Raw genomic sequence first — 23,322 nt, 5'->3', positions numbered from 1 at the left:
AAAGCCTGGCAGAGACACAACAAAAAAAGAGAATTTTAGACCAATATCCCTGATGAACATCGATGCAAAAATCCTCAATAAAACACTGGCAAACCGGATCCAGCAGCACATCAAAAAGCTTATCCACCATGATCAAGTGGGCTTCTTCCCTGTGATGCAAGGCTGGTTCAACATATGCAAATCAATAAGCATAATCAAGCATATAAACAGAACCAAAGACAAAAACCACATGATTATCTCAATAGATGCAGAAAAGGCCTTTGACGAAATTGAACAGCCCTTCATGCTAAAAACGCTCAATAAATTCGGTATTGATGGAACATATCTCAAAATAATAAGAGCTATTTATGACAAACCCACAGCCAATATCATACTGAATGGGCAAAAACTGGAAAAATTCCCTTTGAAAAATGGCACAAGACAGGGATGCCCTCTCTTACCACTCCTATTCAACATAGTGTTGGAAGTTCTGGCTAGGGCAATCAGGCAAGAGAAAGAAATCAAGGGTATTCAGTTAGGAAAAGAAGAAGTCAAATTGTCCCTGTTTGCAGATGACATGATGGTATATTTACACAACCCCATTGTCTCAGCCCAAAATCTCCTTAAGCTGATAAGCAACTTCAGCAAAGTCTCAGGATACAAAATTAATGTGCAAAAATCACAAGCATTCTTATACACCAGTAACAGACAAGTGGAGAACCAAATCATGAATGAACTTCCATTCACAATTGCTTCAAAGAGAATAAAATACCTAGGAATCCAACTTACAAGGGATGTGAAGGACCTCTTCAAGGAGAACTACAAACCACTGCTCAGTGAAATATAAGAGGACACAAACAAATGGAAGAACATACCATGCTCATGGATAGGAAGAATCAGTATCATGAAAATGGCCATATTGCCCAAGGTAATTTATAGATTCAATGCCATCCCCATCAAGCTACCAATGAGTTTCTTCACAGAATTGGGAAAAACTGCTTTAAAGTTCATATGGGACCAACAAAGAGCTCGCATTGCCAAGACAATCCTAAGTCAAAAGAACAAAGCTGGAGGCCTCACACTACCTGACTTCAAACTATACTACAAGGCTACAGTAACCAAAACAGGATGGTACTGGTACCAAAACAGAGATATAGACCAATGGAACAGAACAGAGTCCTCAGAAAAAATACCACACATCTACAGCCATATGATCTTTGACAAACCTGAGAAAAACAAGAAATAGGGAAAGGATTCCCTATTTAATAAATGGTGCTGGGAAAATTGGCTAGCCATAAGTAGAAAGCTGAAACTGGATCCTTTCCTTACTCCTCTTAGAAAAATTAATTCAAGATGGATTAGGGACTTAAATGTTAGACCTAAAACCATAAAAACCCTAGAGAAAACCTAGGTAATACCATTCAGGACATAGGCATGGGCAAGGACTTTATGTGTAAAAAACCAAAAGCAACAGCAACAAAAGCCAAAATTGACAAATGGGATCTAATTAAACTAAAGAACTTCTGCACAGCAAAAGAATCTACCATCAGAGTGAACAGGTAACCTAGACAATGGGAGAAAATTTTTGCAATCTACTCATCGGACAAAGGGCTAATATCCAGAACCTACAAAGAACTCAAACAAATTTACAAGAAAAAAACAAACAACCCCATCAAAAATTGGGGAAAGGATATGAACAGACATTTCTCAAAAGAAGACATTCATACAGCCAACAGACACATGAAAAAATGCTCATCACCACTGGCCATCAGAGAAATGCAAATCAAAACCACAATGAGATACCATCTCACATCAGTTAGAATGGCAATCATTAAAAAGTCAGGAAACAACAGGTACTGGAGAGGATGTGGAGAAATAGGAACACTTTTACTCTGTTGGTGAGATTGTACACTAGTTCCGCCATTATGGAAAACATTATGGCGATTCCTCAAGGATCTAGAACTAGAAGTACCATATGTCCCAGCCATCCCATTACTGGGTATATACCCAAAGGATCATAAATCATGCTGCTATAAAGACACATGCACATGTATGTTTATTGTGGCACTATTCACAATAGCAAAGACTTGGAATCAACCCAAATGTCCATCAGTGACAGACTGGATTAAGAAAATGTGGCACATATACACCATGGAATACTATGCAGCCATAAAAAAGGATGAGTTTGTGTCCTTTGTAGGGACATGCATGCAGCTGGAAACCATCATTCTCAGCAAACTATCGGAAGAACAGAAAACCAAACACCGCATGTTCTCACTCATAGGTAGGAACTGAACAATGAGATCACTTGGACTCGGGAAGGGGAACATCACACACCAGCGCCTATCACGGGGAGGGGGGAGGGGGAGGGATTGCATTGGAAGTTATACCTGATGTAAATGACGAGTTGATGGGTGCTGACGAGTTGATGGGTGCAGCACACCATCATTGCACAAGTATACAGATGTAACAAACCTGCACATTATGCACATGTACCCTAGAACTTAAAGTATAATAATAATTAAAAATAATAAGAAAAAGAAGAAGAAAAAAAAGTCTCCTAATTATTAAACATAATGCTAAGCCCAAATATGGCTTATTTGAAAATAATTGTGGATTGACTGACTGATATAATCCAGGTCTCCTGACTTCCAGGTGAGAATTCTTGTTGCTCAACCATGATTTTTTTCAAATATATTTTTAAGCAGCTTTGCAAATTGACATGGTCATAGAAGTCCAGTGTGTGAAAGAAATCAGACTCTGAATAAGATATTTTTTTTCTTTTAGTTAAAAATACTGAATTCTTCTACCTACCACAAGCTCCAGCTCCTTCTTGCCCCAAATAGGTTATTGTACCCAACATGGTAGGTGGCAAAAAGGATTTGGGAGTGAAGACGAGGGAGGGAGGTGTGGCAATTGAGGCAGTCAAGCCAGTATTGTGTAAGTGATTTTGTGTTTCTGATTTTGTTAGTTATCTATTGCTATACAACAAATTATTCAAAACTTAGCACCTTAAAAACAAGATACATTTATTTTTCACAATTTCTGTGGGTCAGGAAACCAGGCATGACTTAGTTGGGTGTCTCTCGGTCAGCATCTCTCATTGGCTGTAATCAAAATGTCATCTGTGATTGCAGTCATCACAACACTTGATTGGGGTGTGATCCGTTTCTAAGCTTACTCAAGTGGCCATCGGCATGATTTAGTTCTTTGTGGGCAGTTGGATTGAGGGCCCCAGTTCCTCGCTAGCTGTTTAAAGAGAGGCCTCTATCAGTTTCTTGCCATGTGGGCTTCTCTATAGGGCAGCTCACAAAATAACAGCTTGCTTCATCAGAGCAAGCAAGTGAAATTGCAAGAGAGAGTGAGCAGGGTAGCAGTTAACTGTCTTTCATAACCTAATCTCAGAGTGACATCCTATCACTTTTGCCGTATTTTATTTTTTAGAAGCAAGTCACTAGGTTCAGTGTATACTCAAAGGGACGGAATTACACAGGGTTATGAATACCAGGAGGTGGTGATCAATGTACGCCCTCTTAGAAGCTGTCTACCACATTGGATATTCCCAGATGAAGTCCCTTAGCCTTGTACAATGTAAGCACACCACGTGCCTAGAGGCAGCAAATGGCAGTGATCAGAACGTTGGAGAGTTTGGTTGTAATCTCTGCTCCACAACTTACTGCATGGTCTTTGGTGACTTAATCTCTATTACCTTCACTGCCCTCACAAACAAAATAGAGGTATGATACCTATCCTACAGAGTTGTGAGAATGCAATGAGATTTTGGATTCAAAAGAGCTAACAATCTAGCAAGGAAGAAAGATACAGTAATAATGGCAGTGGCGACTATGGCAGTGATAACTCATTTTCCACCAGGCCAGGAGGTATTACATGTATAGAAACTTTTACAGTTGCTTTCTAGAGATATTATTCCACTTTTCTTATTTAAATAATGGCTATATCAGACTGGAGAGGGAGAAGGAAAATAAACCGGCTGGTGCCTGAAATTCCATTATGAGTGCATATATTTTTTGTTTGTTTAAGGCAGCATTGCAAGTGGAAGTCCAGGAAGTATATCTGGTCTGCAGGGATATTTTCTTTAGCTTACTGAGTGTTTTAAAGGAATTTTAAAATTGAGAGATTCTGATAGAAACTGTGATTCTCAGCCTTTCTGGAAAAATTGGGCAATCTGGCAACCTTGAACTCTCATTCTGCATAGTAGCAATGGCTGGAGCTGAGTAGGCATTAGATAAGTCATATGCTCACCATAGTTCCTGCCTCTCACAACACATAAGTATATGTTCTCTTATCCAGCATGCTATCATCACTAACCTTACTCACCTGGTCCCTATAGCCATCTGAATTTGTATCCCCTTGTCTAATACTTCACTCCCCACTATCTCCCCAGGAAAAAGCAGCATATCTCGGAACCTTTCCTATGGACAGCAACTGATGCAGAGTGGGGAGTGGGAACAAGATAGATGACATGTAGGGGACAGGCGAAAAGATACAAAGAAGAGAGCATGAGAGACGGCCTTTATAATTCTGTCATCCACAGCCTATTGTGTCATTTACTAGAGGACAAGCCAGGAGGGTTTAAATGGCATGCCTTGTGAATTTGGTGTGATTTTGATAATGTTGGATTTCTAAAAGTAGTGACTTTTTTTTTTTTCCTTTCTTTATGTTAACTGCCTATTCAGGAACAGGGTGTTTTTAAAACCTGTACAAAATCAGGCTGTGGATTCATAAGGCATTCCTCCTTCCATAGAAAATTGTCTCTTCTCTGCTGAATCTTTCACTACTGAAGACTGAGATTAACACCTTGCTCTTTTCTAGGCCCTTGTTTCTTAGTCATAAATTTAGAGACTTGGGCAAAGTCAGAGATTCTTAAGCTGAGAGTTCATAGCTGGGATATTCAGAGGCAAGAGAATCCCATTACATCTTACACACAGTTACATGCATTCTTTTGCAGACGGAGTCCATAACTTTAATCAGTCTCGAAGGGACCCAGACTCCTTACAATGTAGTAAATGACATATTCATGGATTCATTCCACATTTAGTAAACATCCTCTATTCACTCATTCATTCAAAATGTAATTGGTGAGCACCTACTGTGTACAGGATTCTGTCTTAACCACTGGGGATATGTTTGTTGGAGAAATTAGAAAATAATCCCTGGTGTTTATATTTTAGTGAGGAAGGCAGAAACAAGGAGAATAAGTAGACTACATATTTTGTTAGAGAGTGGTAAGTGCTAAGCAGGAGAAAAATAAAGCAGAGCAGACTGGTAGATGTAATTTTAGATAGGATGGCCAAGGAAGACCAGAAGTCATTGAGAGCAAGCCATGTGAATATATGAGGGAAGAAGGAATGGCAAGTGCAAAGGTCATACTGTATCTGGATTATCGAAGGAATAGCAAAGAAGCCAGAATGACTGGAGTGAGTGAGCAAGGCAAAGAGTAGCAGGAGATGTGGCCAGGGAGGTGGTGGGGGAAATCCTGAAAGGTCTTGTGGACCACTGTAATGAGTTCTCAGTGCCATTGTCTCTGCTGCTCTTTAAACCACCCCTCGCCTTCTGGCAGTCACTTTTGATACCTCCTCAAGCTTTCTTAGCTCTCTCTCCCAGGACCCTGATTCAGTCACTGCCTTCTCAAGGTGAGATTAGTGATGCTGCTGCTGCTTTTTTCTCCTGTCCTTTTCTTAGACCTTCTGCTCATCTTGGTTTTCTTAGAAACTCCTAAGAGTTTCTACAAAGCGAGGCCTACATTATGTATTGTTGAAATCCCAACCTCTGGCCCAGTGTTAACAAAATGTATGACTGAGAAGAAGCGTTCAACTGAAGCTTGTTAAAGGAACTGATTTGCTACCTTGAATTTGTCTCTCTGGAGTTTGCAAGTACCAGCCCATCCTTCTCCTAAGCTACCACCAGTTAAACTCCTATGATATTACAAGCATGGTGCTAAGTGATCTCATTTAGCCTTCACCACAACTGCTTTTACAGATGAGATGAGAAAACTGAGGCCCAGAGAATGGGGAAAGATTTGTCTAACATCACACAGTAAGTCAATGACAGGGTGATAGGTGTTGTTGATGCTGTGGGCCACATTAGTGGGGATGGATTTCACTCTCCTGCTGGACTAGCATTAATTCCCATGCCTAGTAGCACACCTCAGCAAGATGGCTTTCAGATGTGAGGGGTGGAGCCTAGGGCCATTGCATAGACTTAAGAGAAATTTACTGCTTCAAAAACAGAAGGCAATCCCCTCTAGAGGCAGACACTCTTGGGACTGAATACCATCTCTGCCACTGATTACCATGTGAACTTGAGCAAGTCACTTCTACTTCTCCATTTTCATCTCTGTGAATTAGGATTATGATACCTACTTGGATAGGGGGTAGTGAAGGACTGGCCAGTGGATTGTGAGGATTAAGTAAGATATATGTATACAAAATCATTTAATACCATATCTGGCACACAGTTTAGGTACTCAAAGAATGATAGTTTTCTTACATATCAACCTTTGATTGGCCCAACTTCATTCCTGCTGGAGTTGATGGCTCCTGATATTTTCATGAACATTCTCAACATTTTGCTCAATCTTTCTGGCTTGTGCACAAGAAGTGGGATAGTCTTGGTGACACCAGCCAAGCTCCAAACTTCCTCACAGCCTCATATTATCTCTTGCACCACAAAACTTTGACAACTAGGCACGGCTGACAAAACTGCCATTGCTTTTTTTTAAATTTTATTTTTTTTTCCCTCCACTCCATGTTCTATGTTCCTGAAGATAGGGCCCTTTTAAGAGTTCCTGAAAGGCTCTTTAGGCTCCTTTTTACCTATTCTCATCATTGGTGGACTGTGAATTTGGATTGGTGATGATGGTCATCATTAATTCAATTATTTATATTTATGTAAAATTTTATACTTGACTGAACACTTTTCCATACTTTATCTATTTTCACCTTTTTGATAGGCCTGGGATAGGCAGGGAGAATTATTTCCATTTTGCAGATGGGGTAACTAAGACTCAACTGAAGCCTATTTCATCTCTTTATTTCCTCACCAACACCAATGTCTTGATAGCATGTATATACCCAGAGCTCTAAAGAGAGAGAAATCTGGGCCAAAGGAGTGATAGGTTTGAGAAGGCCCTTAGTCCCCCTTCATAATCTCCATCAGCCTTCCAAAGACACCCCAAATACACGTAAGTTGTACATGTAATCCATGTACTTGTCCAGGTAAATGCTGCTTAAAGATAAACCTCTTAGTTCCACTTCTTCTTGCCTTCCCTAAGCCCCTTTAATAGAGATTTTGGAAACATTACTGTTAGGAAAGAATGGATAAGACTCAAAATTTACCCTCTTTTCCCCTCTTTCACTGTAGCTGGAACCCTGACACTATACACTGACTCTGACATTGTTCCTGGCAGAAAGACAGCTTCTAAGCAAACTCAGAGCAACAGCTGCAGAGGAACTCAGACAGGAAATTTTGGGCCTGCCCAGGGCAGGGGGGAGGCTCTGGTTGTGAGCAGAATACATTAGAGCCCTAGGAAGATAAAGGCCCTGCTCTCAGTCAGAATAATATTTCTGGGGAGTTGCCATGGAGGCTACCTATGTACATCCCATACCCAGGTGCCAATTATGCTAGGGGTGAGGCCCTGGCAGGCATATAATCATGGGAAAGCAGTTGCTATGAAGCGGAGGGCTGCAGGTTAGACTTAGAATGGCATTTCAAAGCATTTAATGCCCAGTTTTCAGGGTTAGGGAGACTCAGCCTTGAAAAGTAATACAGAAGAGACCCCTTTCCCTTTTTATACTTCATTCCTCTTCCCATTCTTAACTGCAGTGACATTCCTAGAATATATGACGTGGTTAATTGTCAGACATCACCTAGAAGACTTTGTCAAGCTCTGAGTCCCACACTTTAATGGAGACCCAGAAAATTAGGAACTCATACAAAGGGGAATAAACATGCTGAAGAGTGAGATCCCCAAAACCCGTGAGGAACAATGGAAGAAATGAGGCTGTTTGGCTGGAGGAAGAGAAGACTAATGGAGATATGGCATCTGGAAGGTATCTGAAGTACTTCTTATCGGGTAAAGAGAACAACTAGGTCTAGGGAACCGCAGGAGACAGAGCAAAGACCTGTGGATAGACTCCACAGGGAACAAAAATGTCACTCAATACAAATAATAATTTTATCTCAGAGCAGTCCATGGATGAAACGGGCCATGTTCATAGGCAAAAATATCCCCATCATTCTCAAGTGTTCTGAGAGTGATCTCCCCCATCAAGTGTTTGACAAGGGGATTGAAACATGCCTGTTCAGGTATGAAATGCTGTGATTCTGTTAACCATGATCATATAGCTGCTAAGAGATTGATTAAGGGCTTAAAATCTATGCATCCTGATGACTGATGTTGCACTTTTGATCTCTAATCTTACCTTTTGATGAGGGTGGGCACACAGTTCAGCCCCAATCTCTGGAAAAAGTAGAGATCCTGCCAAAGGAAGATTTCATCCCCATTTTCCCAAACCTCATTTTCTCAACTCAGAAACATTTTCTATCATCATCTCCACCATGATGCTGCTGCCCTAGGACTCCTAAAACAATGCTCAAAGAAATAAGCTCATAGGAGACTGAATTTTCAATGTTTCTCTTGGACCCTCTGCTTGCTTTCTTTTTAGCCCATCTGATTTCTTTTCAACAGTAGCTACTACAAGGTATATGTGTCTGTGGGTTGTAGTACAGTTGTGGGAAGCAATAATTTCCCTAGTGTAAGCCGGCATGTAGGAAAGCTGGGCATCTACACTGCTCCTCAGTAGACATGCCTCACATGCGCCCATTACTTGAAGAGCTTCGGTTTCACTTATTTTACTCAACAATTAATTTTCCTGATTTGGACTGGAAAGAAAAATAGGAGGGGGACAAAAAGAGAAAACAATCTAGAAAGGACTGAAGAGGAGGGGTGGTGGGGGCACTAAAACCACTGCTATGTAACCAGCCAACAGTGATACTACATGTTTATGGGCTTTGGTTGCTATGGAGACAGTTACGTAACTCCAACTGGTGGTGAAATTTCATACTGCTTGTGGTGGTGAGCGATATTTCAGTCACTTAGGGCTACTTATAAAGAGAACAAATAAAGTAGCTGAGGGGCCCTTTGTCTTGCTGGCTACAACCCGAACTAAGTTTCAGCCCGGCACGCCAGTCATTTTCCAGTTTTCTGTGTGTAGCAAAATGTTCCCAATTATTCTCTGAGTAGAACTAGGTACTTCCTCGTCTCCTCAGCCCAGAATGGCTAGGTGCAAGGCTCAAAGCAAAAAGGGAGAATAAATAAATAAAAAGGCCCCGTTTTGGGGTGGAAGGCCTGAGTGGAAAATTTCAGCTTGCAAAGCTTGTTTTTTGGGAAAATTATGAGTTGAGGGGAGGGCATTTATTTTTCACTAGCACAGAGTCCAAAAGCTTGGTATGTTCTCTGTGTTCAATCTCTCTCTCTCTCTTGCTCACTCTTGCGTGCTCTCTCTCTCTCTCTGTCTCTCTTTTTCTCCTCTCTTTGTTTCTCACATACACACACACACTTGAATTCGCACTCAATCTCATTCTTTCTTCTAAACACTTATATTCACTTGCATGTTCATGTAGATTCATGTTCACACATGTTCTATGAAAAACGTACACATTTGATTCCATATACAATTCACACAAAAATACACATGTGCTTGAATGCATAATTTACTCATAATGTGTACTTTGGCTTGTTCACATACAACTCACTCATATATTCTCAAACACACATGCACTCTTACACATTTACATAGTAGGCTGAACCTTGTGAAACTGCCATTGTTATAGTTTTGTTTACACACAGGGACATGCTGAAAGTCTCTCACCCACACACATTATATCACTCACTCTTGCATATATCACTCACTCAGTATGGAGGCACTCTGGACCCAGAATTTTACAGTATGTAAGCTGCTGGTTTTCCATCCATGATCTCACTGGGTCCTCAGAAGCCACCTTGGGAGTGGATGCAGGAATAAGGCTATTATTTCCATTACATAGGTGAACTAAAGGACAGAGTGTAAAGAATGGCCTGAGTTCACATATCAAGTACTAAGCAGAGACTGGAACCCAGATCTTTATTTTGATGCTAAATTCAGTGCTATCGCCCCTGTGGCACCTGCCAGTCATGGGAAAAGTGGAGACATTTTGGTGAAAATAATCTGCATGACGAATTGAGAATGTAAACTTTTGCCTCTGGTGAGCCATATAGGAGGTCAAGGAGAGGCTTTAGATGGTGTCTCTGACCCCTTTCCTGTCTCATCTAGCACTCGGGTAGAGGTCATTCCATTTAGCCAGATCAGGATTTCCCTCTGCTTCTCTAATTCTCCTCTGCTTCCCACTCTGCCTTGCTTGTCTGGTCAGTGAGAAATGCCAGTCTCTATGACATATCTTTCATTATTGCTTATAGAGTGACAACATCTTTCCTGCATGGTGTACATAGGAGCAGGAGACTGATCAGCTTCCCGGAAGCTGAAGCAACTCATCTATGCTGCCTATACTCTGGATAAATTGATAAGGAAAGAGTATTTCAGGGTCAATTGTGTTCTCAAGACAAAGATAACCAAAAGGTTTCTGGAGCAGTATAATTCTAGAGTCAAAGTTGCCTGGAAATTTCTAATCTTAGAAGTTTCTGAGAGCCAAAGGTTTTAGGTTGAGTGCTAGAGCTGAAAGTCTCTGGAGTTTGAGATTTGGATCTAAAATGTCAGAATAGAGATGAGAGAACTATAATGTATTTTGTTGTAGAGGAAGGGTGGTGCGAGGAGCTGCATTAATTAGCCAAACTGGGCTAGCTAGCTTCTTTTTGCTTCTTGAGATCTGCTGTTCATCCTCCTCCAATCTGCTCTCTGACTCAGGAGGCTAACTTGTATTTTAACAGGTTCCAGTGTCCTCTGGCTTCCAGTTTGGTTTGCTCATGGAAAGCCCTGGCAGGAAATAGGAGGATGGGAGGAGAGTAAAGTCCGGGTCTTTACTCTCCCAACTCTCCCAGCTCCCTCCCTGTGGTTTCACCTTGAGCTCACTGCTCCTCTCAACCAAAGATTACAGTGTCTCTCAAGGCAGCTTCCTCCACAGGAATCTTGCTTTCCAAATTTCAGTAACTGCCTCTTCCCAGCCCACCAGGCTTAAGAATGGTGACAAAGCCCACTGTGAGTAGTTCACCATGCCTCGTGGTTCTTTTACACACCATTCACAACTCTGTAATTAGTCTCTTTATTAAACCCTTCTTTAATTCTACTAATTTGCATGTGCTATATCCTTGTGGGACTGAAGTATAAGGGAAATCTGTGGGAAGCAGATTTGTTATTGCCCCTCTGAGTTCTAGATCTAAGTTAGGGTAAAGAGGAACCTGGTTTGATTTTCCTGTGTTGGCCAAGGTGCCTTAAAATGCCCTACCCTTGTTATCCTCCGGACCTTCTCATGGTGACCCTTTGGCAATACTCAATATGTTTAGCTGATTGCCTTTCTAAGTCACAAGCTCATTTATTTTGAGGGCTTTGTCTCACCTATTGTGAAAACATGTCCTTTCTATTATTTCAGCTTGCTTTCTACTTAATGTCTCTAATAAACAGGGTCTAGGGCCTGTTCATATATTTTGACTATGAGCTCTGGAAAGGGCCCAGAAAAAAATAATTGACGAAACTACACAGGGCTGTTTAAGGGAGGCAAGATGCTAAGGGGTTCAAACATGGGTCAGGGAACAAAGACAAAGGAAAGCCTTTCTGCTGCAACTGTCAGCATTTTCATCCAAGTTGCCTGAGCCTGCCCATGAAGTTAATTAGTTTTTCCTTTCTAGTGTCAGAAAGGCAGAAACAGGTCCAGAGAAGGAGAGATATTTACTTGACAAAGGTTGCACAGCAAGTCAGGGCTGGAATCAGATGAGGACTTGAGAACCTTTGGTTCCTGCTGCAGGCTACACCATTTCTACTTAGAGCTCATGCCCCTCAACTCCTTCCTTTCATTCTTATCCTTAAAGATAGGGGTGAGGGAGGAGGACCACTTTCTTGGCTTCACTCATCTCCTAGAAATCCACCAATGTCCTTGGGTTATCTTTTTTTTTTTTTTTTTTTTTTTTCTGTGAAAGAAAAAAAAGAGGGCAATTGAAGAGGGCAATCTTAGACACCCTTAGCCTGGGCCTCTTTCTTCTTTCCTATTCCCAGGCACCCAATTTTCCCTACCACTGTTCATTATAATAACATCCTATTTGGATAGGAACTTCAGGGCTATTTAGATCAGAAGTTTCCAAATTTCATTCTCCCAAGGTGCTTTAGGGCTACCATGGGGTTGGTTGTGCCTGTGAGTATAATAATCAAGTAGGGCTCCAGGGTAGAATCCCCTCCTCTTAACAGCTACTATACCTGCCATCCCTTCAACCCTCTGTTTTTCTGTTTGTTTGTTTTTTTGTTTTGCTTGTTTGTTTTCTGGTTTTGTATATTGGGCATTTTTTAAAAAGGAATTGTTGCCTAAAAGAAACCTAAATAAGTGGTTTTATTTACTCCAACTCCTTTGTTTTACAGGAAACTGAGGCCCAGAGAAGGAAAAGAATTTGTTCACAGTCAGACAGTAAATCAGTCAGTATCAGGTTCAGTCAGGTCAGGGCTAATCAAGATTTTCTCTGCGTGACCCTAATTAAACTATCATTTTGCTTCAACCTCACAGCCTTCCCTGCAAGCAGCCTTTGGATAAATAGTGACAGGAACCAACACATTATGCCCTAGAGCCTTAGAGGATATGGCTGTGAAAAGGGAGCTACCATCTTGGTGCTCATGGTGCCTGCAGGGAGAGGCCCATCCTGGGTAGCTGCTTGGCATGCTTAGGGTTGAACTGCACAAGGTTGCCACCTCTGGCCTGGCAGCCTTCCTTTCTGCATCCACGGTTCTCAGTCTATCATGGAGGCTTCCATCCAATCAAATACATTTTCTACTTGGAATGCAAGCTTCAGCCATCCTAGCCACCACATGGTGACAGTTAGGTAAGGGTAAGAGGGATGTGTGTGTGGTTGGGGGTGGATACTGTCTTCTAGGCCACAGAAATACTTTGGCTATTGAAGTAGCAAAGTGGTAGCAGAAGCTGTGTTTGGGGCAAAGTATATTTGGGGAATTCTTATAGGTCACTGTCCACTGCCAGAGAATTACAAAATATCGCTCTCTTCTCAGGCGTAAATCATTAGACAAAATGATGAGCTGGGAGGGTTACAGCAGTGGGCAATAGGAATCCCTTGAATCCTGTTTTATCATGTAAACTGCCCTGGCCTTCTCCCAATGGGGTCTCATGTCCATGTCCTGTACCTCCTTTTCTCTCCCCTGGGTATTCCAGAAAGAAGACTCTGGGGCAGTCAATCATTTATGACTCATGTCTGAAGTGTGCTTGCATGCTGTGGAATGAGGACATTCTCAACTGTCAGAGTTGATTTTTCTGAAGCATCATTGGGCACTTGCCCAACAAAACAATCAGGATAGAACTAGGGAAAATATTGCTGGATACTGTCAGAGGTAAATTAGTGAGAGAGTAAAGTCCAAACTTTCATCAATTTCTTGCCCATTCTACCCTGGAGCACTACTGCTGGGTGAGGCATAACCTAGGGCTAGCTATAAAGCTTTGCCTGCTCTCTGAAATGTGGATTCTGATTCTAAGGGTATAAAAAGTGAGGTCAAGACAAGCAAATACACTACTCTTTGTATATCAGGTTCAGCTCTCCTCAAGGATAGGAGAGGAAATTGTGAACTCTCTGGTGGAAGCAATTGTGACCTGGATAAGCAGTAATCTACCCTGAGAAAGGGCACACAAAGACATGGGTAATGAAGGCACTTGTCAGACAAACAGGAAGACTTTGGCCAGCTCACCAAGGAATTAAATTAAACTTACAGTAGACACTAACTTACATATAAAATAGCACACATTGCTACGTATTAGGAAAGTAGGAAAGAAGTTTGGAAATGCAAAGAGATAATCTCAGCTGGCTGATAAAACAATTTGAATGAACTTCCTACAAACATGGAAATCATAGACTTTGTGTGGATTGTTATGTGTGAGTAGAAGTTGTTTATAGTCTTCAGAAGGGTGAAAACTCAGGATAAAAAAAGATGGCACTGGACTCAAGCTATACCCCCTTTACCAGCTTCCAAGTCCTAAGTGGCTTACAATGTCCAGCCTGCTGTTGGCATTCAGCAAAGGAGATTTATTATTATGCTCATTGGATGAGACAGGCAGGAGTCATGAGTCTTGGCAGGAAAACAAGGCCAAAAGATTTGCTTTAACTAAAAGTCGTATAACTTGAAAGGTTTATTGCTGAACTGATTATGTAATGTAGCTTCGAAAGAGCACTATTTAAGATAAAGATTTGAAGCCCTCAGGCAGGTTGGAAAGAGAGTTGGGAAAAGGCCTGAATGCATTAATAGGCCATTTAAGAACTGCCTGCCTCCTAAACCTATTTTCAGACTGTGAAGCAGGAAGGCAGGGAGGCATGGTAAAGGGCACTAATTTGAAGTCAGAAGACCTGGGCTGTGTCAATGACTCATTGTGACCTTGGGAAAGTCCTTTCCATTCTCTAGACATCAGGGTCCCATCCACATTGGGTAAAGGGATGGGGGTGGAGAGCAGGAATTTGACTTGATAGTCACTAAAGACCCTTTTAGATTTGACATCTTAGGCTTAATTATAACCCCACCTTCCACACCAAGGTGTTGGGTTTCCCACAACCTCCAGGGTGCACCAAAGGACCTAACTGGAACAAACCTCAGGTGAGCAATCCTCTCTTGGTCCCTTCTCTTTTAGTCATATCCAGTTTATCTTGGCCTATTCCAGTAGTTTTCTACTCTGGCAGTCCATTAGACTCACACAGGAAACTTTAAAAATGCCAAGACTCAGGATCCACATCCAGAGATTCTGACTTAAAACCTCCCCTAGTAATTACAATGGGCAGCCAGGGTAAAAACCACTGCCTTAGACCAACTTTCTGGCAGACTCTGTGTAGATTGCTCTAATTTCCTCAATTTTTTTTTTTTTTGCCTCATTTGTTATTGTCTTCAGATTTGCGCAGTGGCCGTTTGACCACTCACAAACCATACACTTCTAATGCATTTTTGACCCATGAGTTTATTATTTTAATACTCATCATCTCTTGAAACTGCTTTCTTTGTTTTTATTTTTTTATTATACTTTATGTTCTAGGGTACATCTGCACAATGTGCAGGTTTGTTATACATGTGCCGTGTTGGTTTACATGTGCCATGTTGGTTTGCTGCACCCACTAACTCGTCATTTACATTAGGTATTTCTCCTAATGCTATCCCTCCCCCAGACCCCCACCCCACAACATGCCCCCGGGGTGTGATGTTCTCCGCCCTGTGTCCAAGTGTTCTCATTGTTCAATTCCTACTTATGAGTGAGAACATGCGTTGTTTGGTTTTCTGTCCCTGTGATAGTTTGCTCAGAATGATGGTTTCCAGCTGCATCCATGTCCCTGCTAAGGACTTGAACTCATCCTTTTTTATGGCTGCATAGTATTCTATGGTGTATAAGTGCCACATTTTCTTAATTAAGAAACTGTTTTCTAATCACCCAAACCAGCTTCAGATCCATTTTTAGAACTTTTATCTCTAGGCATTTAGGTAATTGGTGTTAAATTGATTTGTATGGTTGACTTTTAAACAACATGGGAGTTAGGGACACCAACCCTCTGTGCAGTCAAAAATTCACGTGTAAGTTTTTTTTTTTCTTTTTTTGAGATGAAATCTCGCTTGGTCACCCAGACTGGAGTGCGGTGATGCAATCTCTGCTCACTTCAGTCGCTGTCTCCCAGGTTCAATTGATTCTTGTGCCACAGCTTCCTGAGTAGCTGGGACTACAGGCGCATGCGCTACCATGTCTGGCTAATGTTTTGTATTTTTAGCAGAGACGTGGTATTGCCATGTTGCCCAGGCTGGCCTCAAACTCCTGAACTCAGGCAATCTGCCCACTTCGGACTTCCAAAGTGCTAGCATTACAGGCGTGAGCCACTACACCCAACCTCAAAAATCCATGTATAACTTTTGACTTCCAAACAACTTAACTGTTTGGATGAACGGAGGCAAGATGGTGCACTTCCGGGTTCTTCTTCACCACCAACTCTTCCTGCGCGCGCGAAAATGCAGCCGGCGACCCGGGAAGGTGCAGACCAACTGGGCATGCGCCAGGTGACGTCAATCCGAAGAGACCAAGATTTACCTGGTCGCACCTGCGGAACGCCCCTGACACGCCCTTGCCCCACCTATTGCCCTCCCACTCCTAGAAAAGCCACTCTTGGCCAGTGAGCCACACAGCCTTCTCACAGCCCCACTGCTGTCGGGATGTCGGGACTGTGGGAAGCCCATTGGAGAGCCCCACGGGGGACTCTGCCGGCCTCCTTTGCCGGAGGCCGACAGACATCTCCCCCACACCTTAGGTTACCAAAATAAACTTGCAGTTTTGCTGTTACCCTTGCCTACTCGCTGGTTCTTTTGCACCCGCTCGGCTGGTCTTAGAAAAACAAATCAGTTGGTGCCGAAGACCCGGGAGGAGACCCCTCCTCAGGCCTCTAGGGGTTGAGGAACCTCCTCCTGCTCCCACGCCGCAGACGGACCAGGACCTGAGACCCGCTTCCCTCACTCTCATGGCCTCTCTGGGGTAAGTGCCCTTGTCTCCTCTTTACCTCCCTCGGCCAGAAATCCTGTGCAGGTCCGAGGTCCATTTTGAGCCACCAAGTGGCTTGGGAGACCCGTTCAGGATGGAGACGTCCGCCTGAAGGTAATCTCCACTTTGGCTCCATGAGCCTCCAGTCTGTCTCTGCTGGTTCCAAAGGATGCTTTGAAGCCAGGCAGAGATCCACTTCCATTTCCATTGTGTCCATTGTGTAAGTAAAGAGGAAACAAACGGGAAACCCCCCAGTCTCTGGGGTAAGTGCCCTTGTCTCCTCTTTACCTCCCTCGGCCCAAAATCCTGCGCAGGTCCGAGGCCCACTTTTGAGCCACCAAGTGGCTCGGGAGACCCATTCAGGACGGAGACGTCTGCCTGAAGGTAATCTCCACTTTGGCTTCAAGAGCCTCCAGTCTGTCTCTGCTGGTTCCAAAGGACGCTTTGAAGCCAGGCAGAGATCCACTTCCATTTCCATTGTGTCCATTGTGTAAGTAAAGAGGAAACAAATGGGAAACCCCCAGTCCAAATTTCTAAAGAGCACTCCCTTAGGGTGCCTCCTAGCCAATTTAAAAACCTTACAGCTTGAACAAGACCTTAGGAGGAAGCGCTTAATTTTCCTTTCCACTGTGGCGTGATCGACCTCAGCAATTTCTGCCAGCGGCTAGGCAAGTGGTCCGAAATTAATTTACATACAAGGCTTTTGGGCCTTGGGCTCTCGTCCCTATACTCCTTCTCTCCCCGCTCTCCCCACCCCCTCCCTTCCTGCCCAGACTCCTCCTCCTCCCCCCATCCAGACTCCTCCTTCCTCCTCCTTATCTACTAGTAATCCACTAGGTCCCATGCCTCCTTTGGGGCCCCCAACTGGCTGTCTTGAGTCTCCTATCTCTGCCCACACCCTCCTACAGTGTTAGCACCTTTGCGAGAGGTGGCTGGGGCGGAGGTGGTAGTCAGAGTACATGTCCCTTTTTCATTGGACGATCTTTCCAAAATTGAGAAGCGTTTAGGTGATTTCTCAGCTAATCCTACCATATACATAAAGGAATTTAGATACCTTTGTCAGGCCTATGACTTAACTTGGCATGACCTCCAGGTTATCCTAACCTCTACCCTAAACTGACTGAGGTTCTAACCCAGTATACCCAGTTAGATCCGGCCTCCCCCACAGGGGCCACCATTTTGGCATCTTATTTCATTTCTTAATCAGCTCCTGACATTCATAAAAAACTTCAAAAGGTAGAGGATGGTCCTCAGACACCAATACAAGACCTAGTTAAATTAGTCTTTAAGGTCTATAACTCCAGAGAGGAGATGGCAGGCTCGCCTCAAACAGAAGGCACAGCTTTTAGCAGCAGCTTTACAGCCCAGTCGTAACCCCAGACCAGAGAGCACATACTCCGCAGACTCCAAGGCTACAAAAGGAGCCTGCCTGCTATAAGTGCGGCAAGGCAGGACACTATGCCAACAGGTGTCTGCAAGGTCCCCGAGCCCCAACGCAGCCTTGCTATAAGTGCAAGGCATCAGGACATTAGGCCAGTGAATGTCCTAACCCTCATCCACCAGCAATCCCCTGCCCTGCTTCCCAGCAGGGAGGAAACTGGAAGTCTGATTGCCCCACCCTGAGAACAGGTGCCACGCCTCCACATGACCCCCTTTCCCAGGATCCTGGGAGCTCCTTCCAGCTCCTACATCTGGACGATGACAACTGAAGGTGCCGAGACTCGGGGGCCCCCATCACCCTCGCCAAGCCGCGGGTAACTCTCCTGGTAGCGGGTAAGACAATTAATTTTTTAATCGACAGCAAGGCTGCCTATTCTATTTTGCCGTCCTTCTCTGGACCTAGCCTTCCATCCAATATCTCTGTAGTAGGAGTAAGGGGAAAGCCATACACTCCACAAAAACTCCACCTCTTAATTGCTGCCTGGCCAACAAGTACTTTGCGCACTCATTCCTCATTCCCAACTAAAAAGGGCCCCTACCGAAAGCAATCAGTGGAAATCAGTTTGGCTTTCCCCCACTCGCCTCAAACTTACTAAATTTTCTTAACTATCTCATACTCCCCAACCTTGCCAGGACCTTCCTTCTGGGTTTTGCCCATATTCCAACAAATGCTTCCATTCCTCATTCCTATACTAATACTGTGCCTTATTTTATTTTTCATCCGTGCGTCCAAATACCAACCATGGGCCCCGACCTTAACAACACCCCTTAACAGCACGAAGTAGCCAGACAGACCACAGCACCCCTTTATCACTATTATCAATAAAAGGTTGGACTGTTTGGACGGAGGCAAGATGGTGCACTTCCGGGTTCTTCTTCACCACCAACTCTTCCCGCGTGCGCGAAAATGCAGCCGGCGACCCGGGAAGGTGCAGACCAACTGGGCATGTGCCAGGTGACATCAATCCAAAGAGACCAAGATTTACCTGGTCGCACCTGCAGAACGCCCCTGACACACTCGTGCCCCACCTATTGCCCTCCCACTCCTAGAAAAGCCACTCTTGGCCAGTGAGCCGCATGGCCTTCTCACAGCCCCACTGCTGTCGGGATGTCGGGGCTGTGGGAAGTCCGTCCGAGAGCCCCACCGGGGAGACTCTGTTGGCCTCCTTTGCTGGAGGCCGATAGACATCTCCCCCACACCTTAAGTGACCAAAAATAAATGTGCGGTTTTGCTCCTACACTTGCCTACCCGAAGGTTCTTTTGCCCTCGCTTGGCTGGTCTTAGAAAAACAAATCATTAACCACTAATATCCTACAGTTGACTGGAAGCCTTTCAGATAACATAAACAGTAGCTTAAAACATATTTCGTATGTTATATGTATTATATTCTGTATTTTTACAGTAAAGTAATCTAGTTAAAAGAAAATATTATTAAGAAAGTTATACGGAAGAGGGAATATATTTACTATTTGTTAAGTGGAAGTGGATACTCGTAAATGTTTTCATCGTTGTTTTCACCTTATGTAGGCTGAGGAGGAGGAGAAAAAGCAGGCGTTGGTCTTTCTGTGTCAGGGATGGCAGAGGAGGAAGGAGTAGAGGAGGTGGAAGAGGCAGCAAAAGAGGCAGGCACACACCATGTATCTTTTATTGAAAAAAATTTGTATTTAAGTGAACCTGTGCAGTTCAAGTGTGTGTTGTTCAAGGGTCAACGGCTGTTGTTTATTCATGGCTTTGCAATGATAATAAAATACCTCATTCATGCATATCATATTAATTCAGATTTTGTGGTATTTGGTGAGGGGTTGAACTTATGTTCATCTCCAAGTATCTTCATTTATTCAATTATTCAGTCATTCTTTCTGTCTTTTTAAAATCATCTTCATAAATATATAGTTTATGTACTATACAATTTACCCATTTAAAATATACAGTTAAACAATTTTAGTGTATTCACAGATATGTACAACCATCACCACAGCCAAATTTAGAACATTTGCATCATGTCAAAAAGAAACCACATACCCTTTAACTATTGTCTACCTATCCACTGCATCCCACTTCACATCTCTAATCAATCGTTAATCTATTCTCTGTCTCCATAGAGTTCTTGATTATAGCATTCCACATGAATGGAATCATATAACATGTACTCTTTTTTGACTGACTTATTTCACTTAGCATAATATTTTCAAGGTTTGTTCATGTTGAAGCATGGATCAGTATTTCATTTCTTTTTGTGGTCGAATAATATTCCATAGTATGGATGTAGTACCTTTTCTTATCTGTTGAGCTGATGGACATTTGAGTTGTTTCTACCATTCAACTATCATGAATAATGTTGCGGTAGCATTTGTGCACAAGTTTCTGTTTGGGTACACATTTTTATTTCTTTTGGCTATGTACCTGGGAGTGGAATTACTGAGTCATATGATAACTTTATCTTTAATTATTTGAGAAGCTGTCAGACTGTTTTCCAAGGTGGTTTGCACAATTTTGCATTCCTGCCAGTAGTGTATAAAAGTTCTAATTTCTCCATATCCTTGCTGACACTTGTTTGTTATCTGAGTTTTTCATTCTATACTTCCTAGTAGGCAAGAAGTGATATCTCATTGTGGTTTTGATTTGCATTTCCCAGGTGACTAACAATGTTTACTATCTTTTCATGTATTTATTGGTCATTTATATATCTGTAGAGAAATGTCTACTCAGATACTTTGCCCATTTTAATTGACATATTTGTCCTTTTACTGTTGATTTGAAAGAGTTCTTTATACATTCTAGATACATGTCACTTATCAGATATGTGGTTCAAAATTGTTTTTCATTCTTTGCTTTGTCTTTCCACTTTCTTAGTGATGTCCTTTGAAACACAAAACCTTAAATTTTGATGAAGTCCAGTTTAACCACTTGGCAAATCCTTTGCCAAATCCAAAGTCATGAAGATTTACTCCTACGTTTTCTTCTAAGAGTTTTATAGATTTGGCTCTTACATTTAGGCCTTTGATCCATTTTGTGTTCCAACCTAATTCTTTTGCATGTGACTCTCCATTTGTTCCAACACCATTTGTTGAGAAGATTATTCCTTCTCCATTAAGTGATCTTGGCAGTCTTGTCAAAAATCAGTTGACCATAGATGTATCAATTTATTCCTTTTCTCTCAATTCTGTAATATTTCATTGATCTATATGCCTATCTTTCTACTACTACCATACTGTCTTGATTACGGTTCTTTTGTAGTAAGCTGAGAAATTGGGAAGTGTGAGTCCTCCTACTTCCTTCTTCACTTTAAAATTGTTTTGGCTATCTTGAGTCTATACAATTCCATATGAATTTTAGAACCACCTTGTCAATTTCTAAACATTACTCAGTTGGGATTCTGATAGGAAATATGTTGAAATTGTAGATAACTGTAAGGAATATTTCCATTTTAACAATGTTAAGTCTTCTGAGAAATGAATGTAGGATGCTTTTTCAATATTTAGATCTTCTTTAAATTTTTTCAGTGTTTTGTACTTTTGAAAGTATAAGTTTTGTTGAATTTTGTCAAATTCATTTCCTGTGTCTACTGATATGATCTTGTCGTTTCTGCTTTTTATTCTATTGATATGATTATTACATTCCTTGATCTTCAGATACTAAAGCAACCTCACACCCTTGGAATTAATCCAACTTGGTTTATGGTATTTATTTCTTTTTATGTTGCCAACTGTATTGGGCTCCACATTGTCGAAGATTTTTGAGTCTATATTCAACAAGAGATATTGGTCTGTAGTGTTTTGTTTTGTTTGTGTTTCTTCCTTGTGTTGTCCTAGGTTGCTTATGGTATCACTGTAATACTGGTCTCATAGAATGAGTTGGGGAGTGACCCCTCATTTTCCATTTTTTGCAAGAACTTCTGAAGATTGCTATTAGTTCTTCTTTGAATGTTAATAGAATTCAGAGGTGAAGCAATCTGGGCCTTAGCTTTTTTGTGTGAGTAGTTCTTTTGATTACTGTTTCAATTTCTTCAGATATATATGCCTATTCAGATTGTCTGTTTCTTCTTGTGTCATTTTGCAGAATGTAGCTTATGTGTTATCTAATTTGTTTACAGGTAGTTGTTTAAGTGTTCTTTTATAATACTTTTTGTTTTTAATATTGGTAATAAAGTTCGTTTTTATATCTGATTCTAGCAATTTGAACCTTTTATGCTTTTGCTTGATCAAAGTAGCTAAAGTTTTGTCAGTTTTGTGGATCTTCTTAAAGAACTAGATTTTGATTTAATTAATTTTCTCTAATGTATTCTATTCTCTATTTCATGTATTTCCACTTTAATAATTATTCTTCATTTTTTGGTTGCTTTAGGTTTAGTTTTCTCTTCTTTTACAAATGTGTACAAAATAGAAGTTTAGATTATTGATTTGAGATCTTTATTTTTTCTTAATTTAGGATTTGCAGCCATAAATTCCTCTGTAAGCCCTGCTTTGGCGATGTCCCATAAGTTTTAATAGGTAGTACCTTCATTTTCATATATCTAAAAGTATTTTCTGATTTTAATTTTCATTTATTCTTTAACCTACTGGTTTATGAATGTGTTGTTTAATTTCTACATAGATTTCCCCAAGTTTTCCCATTAAAAAATTAATCCCATTCTATTTTGATCAAAGAACATATTTTGTATTATTTTATGCATTTACACTTATTGAAGTTTGTTTAATGACTTGCCATATGGTTTATCCTGGAGAATGTTCCATGTGCACATGAGAAGAATGCATATTTTGCTGTTTTTGGGTGGGTTGTTCCAGAGATGTTTGTTAGGTCTACTTGTTTTGTAGCATTTTTCAAGTCTTCCGTTTCCTTGTTGACCTTACATCTAGATGTTTCATCTATTATTAAAAGTAGGATATTGAAGTCTTCAAACATTCTTATTATATTGTCTTCCTCTACCTTCATTTTTATGTTTTTGCTTCATGTATTTTGGTGCTCTGTTATAAAGTGCAGCCGGGCGCGGTGGCTCAAGCCTGTAATCCCAGCACTTTGGGAGGCCGAGACGGGCGGATCACGAGGTCAGGAGATCAAGACCATCCTGGCTATCACGGTGAAACCCCGTCTCTACTAAAAATACAAAAAACTAGCCGGGCGAGGTGGCGGGCGCCTGTAGTCCCAGCTACTTGGGAGGCTGAGGCAGGAGAATGGCGTGAACCCGGGAG

Source organism: Piliocolobus tephrosceles, chromosome 12, assembly GCF_002776525.5.
Source record: "Piliocolobus tephrosceles isolate RC106 chromosome 12, ASM277652v3, whole genome shotgun sequence".
In the NCBI taxonomy this organism is placed as follows: domain Eukaryota; kingdom Metazoa; phylum Chordata; class Mammalia; order Primates; family Cercopithecidae; genus Piliocolobus; species Piliocolobus tephrosceles.
Note: the sequence above shows the minus strand (reverse complement) of the source record.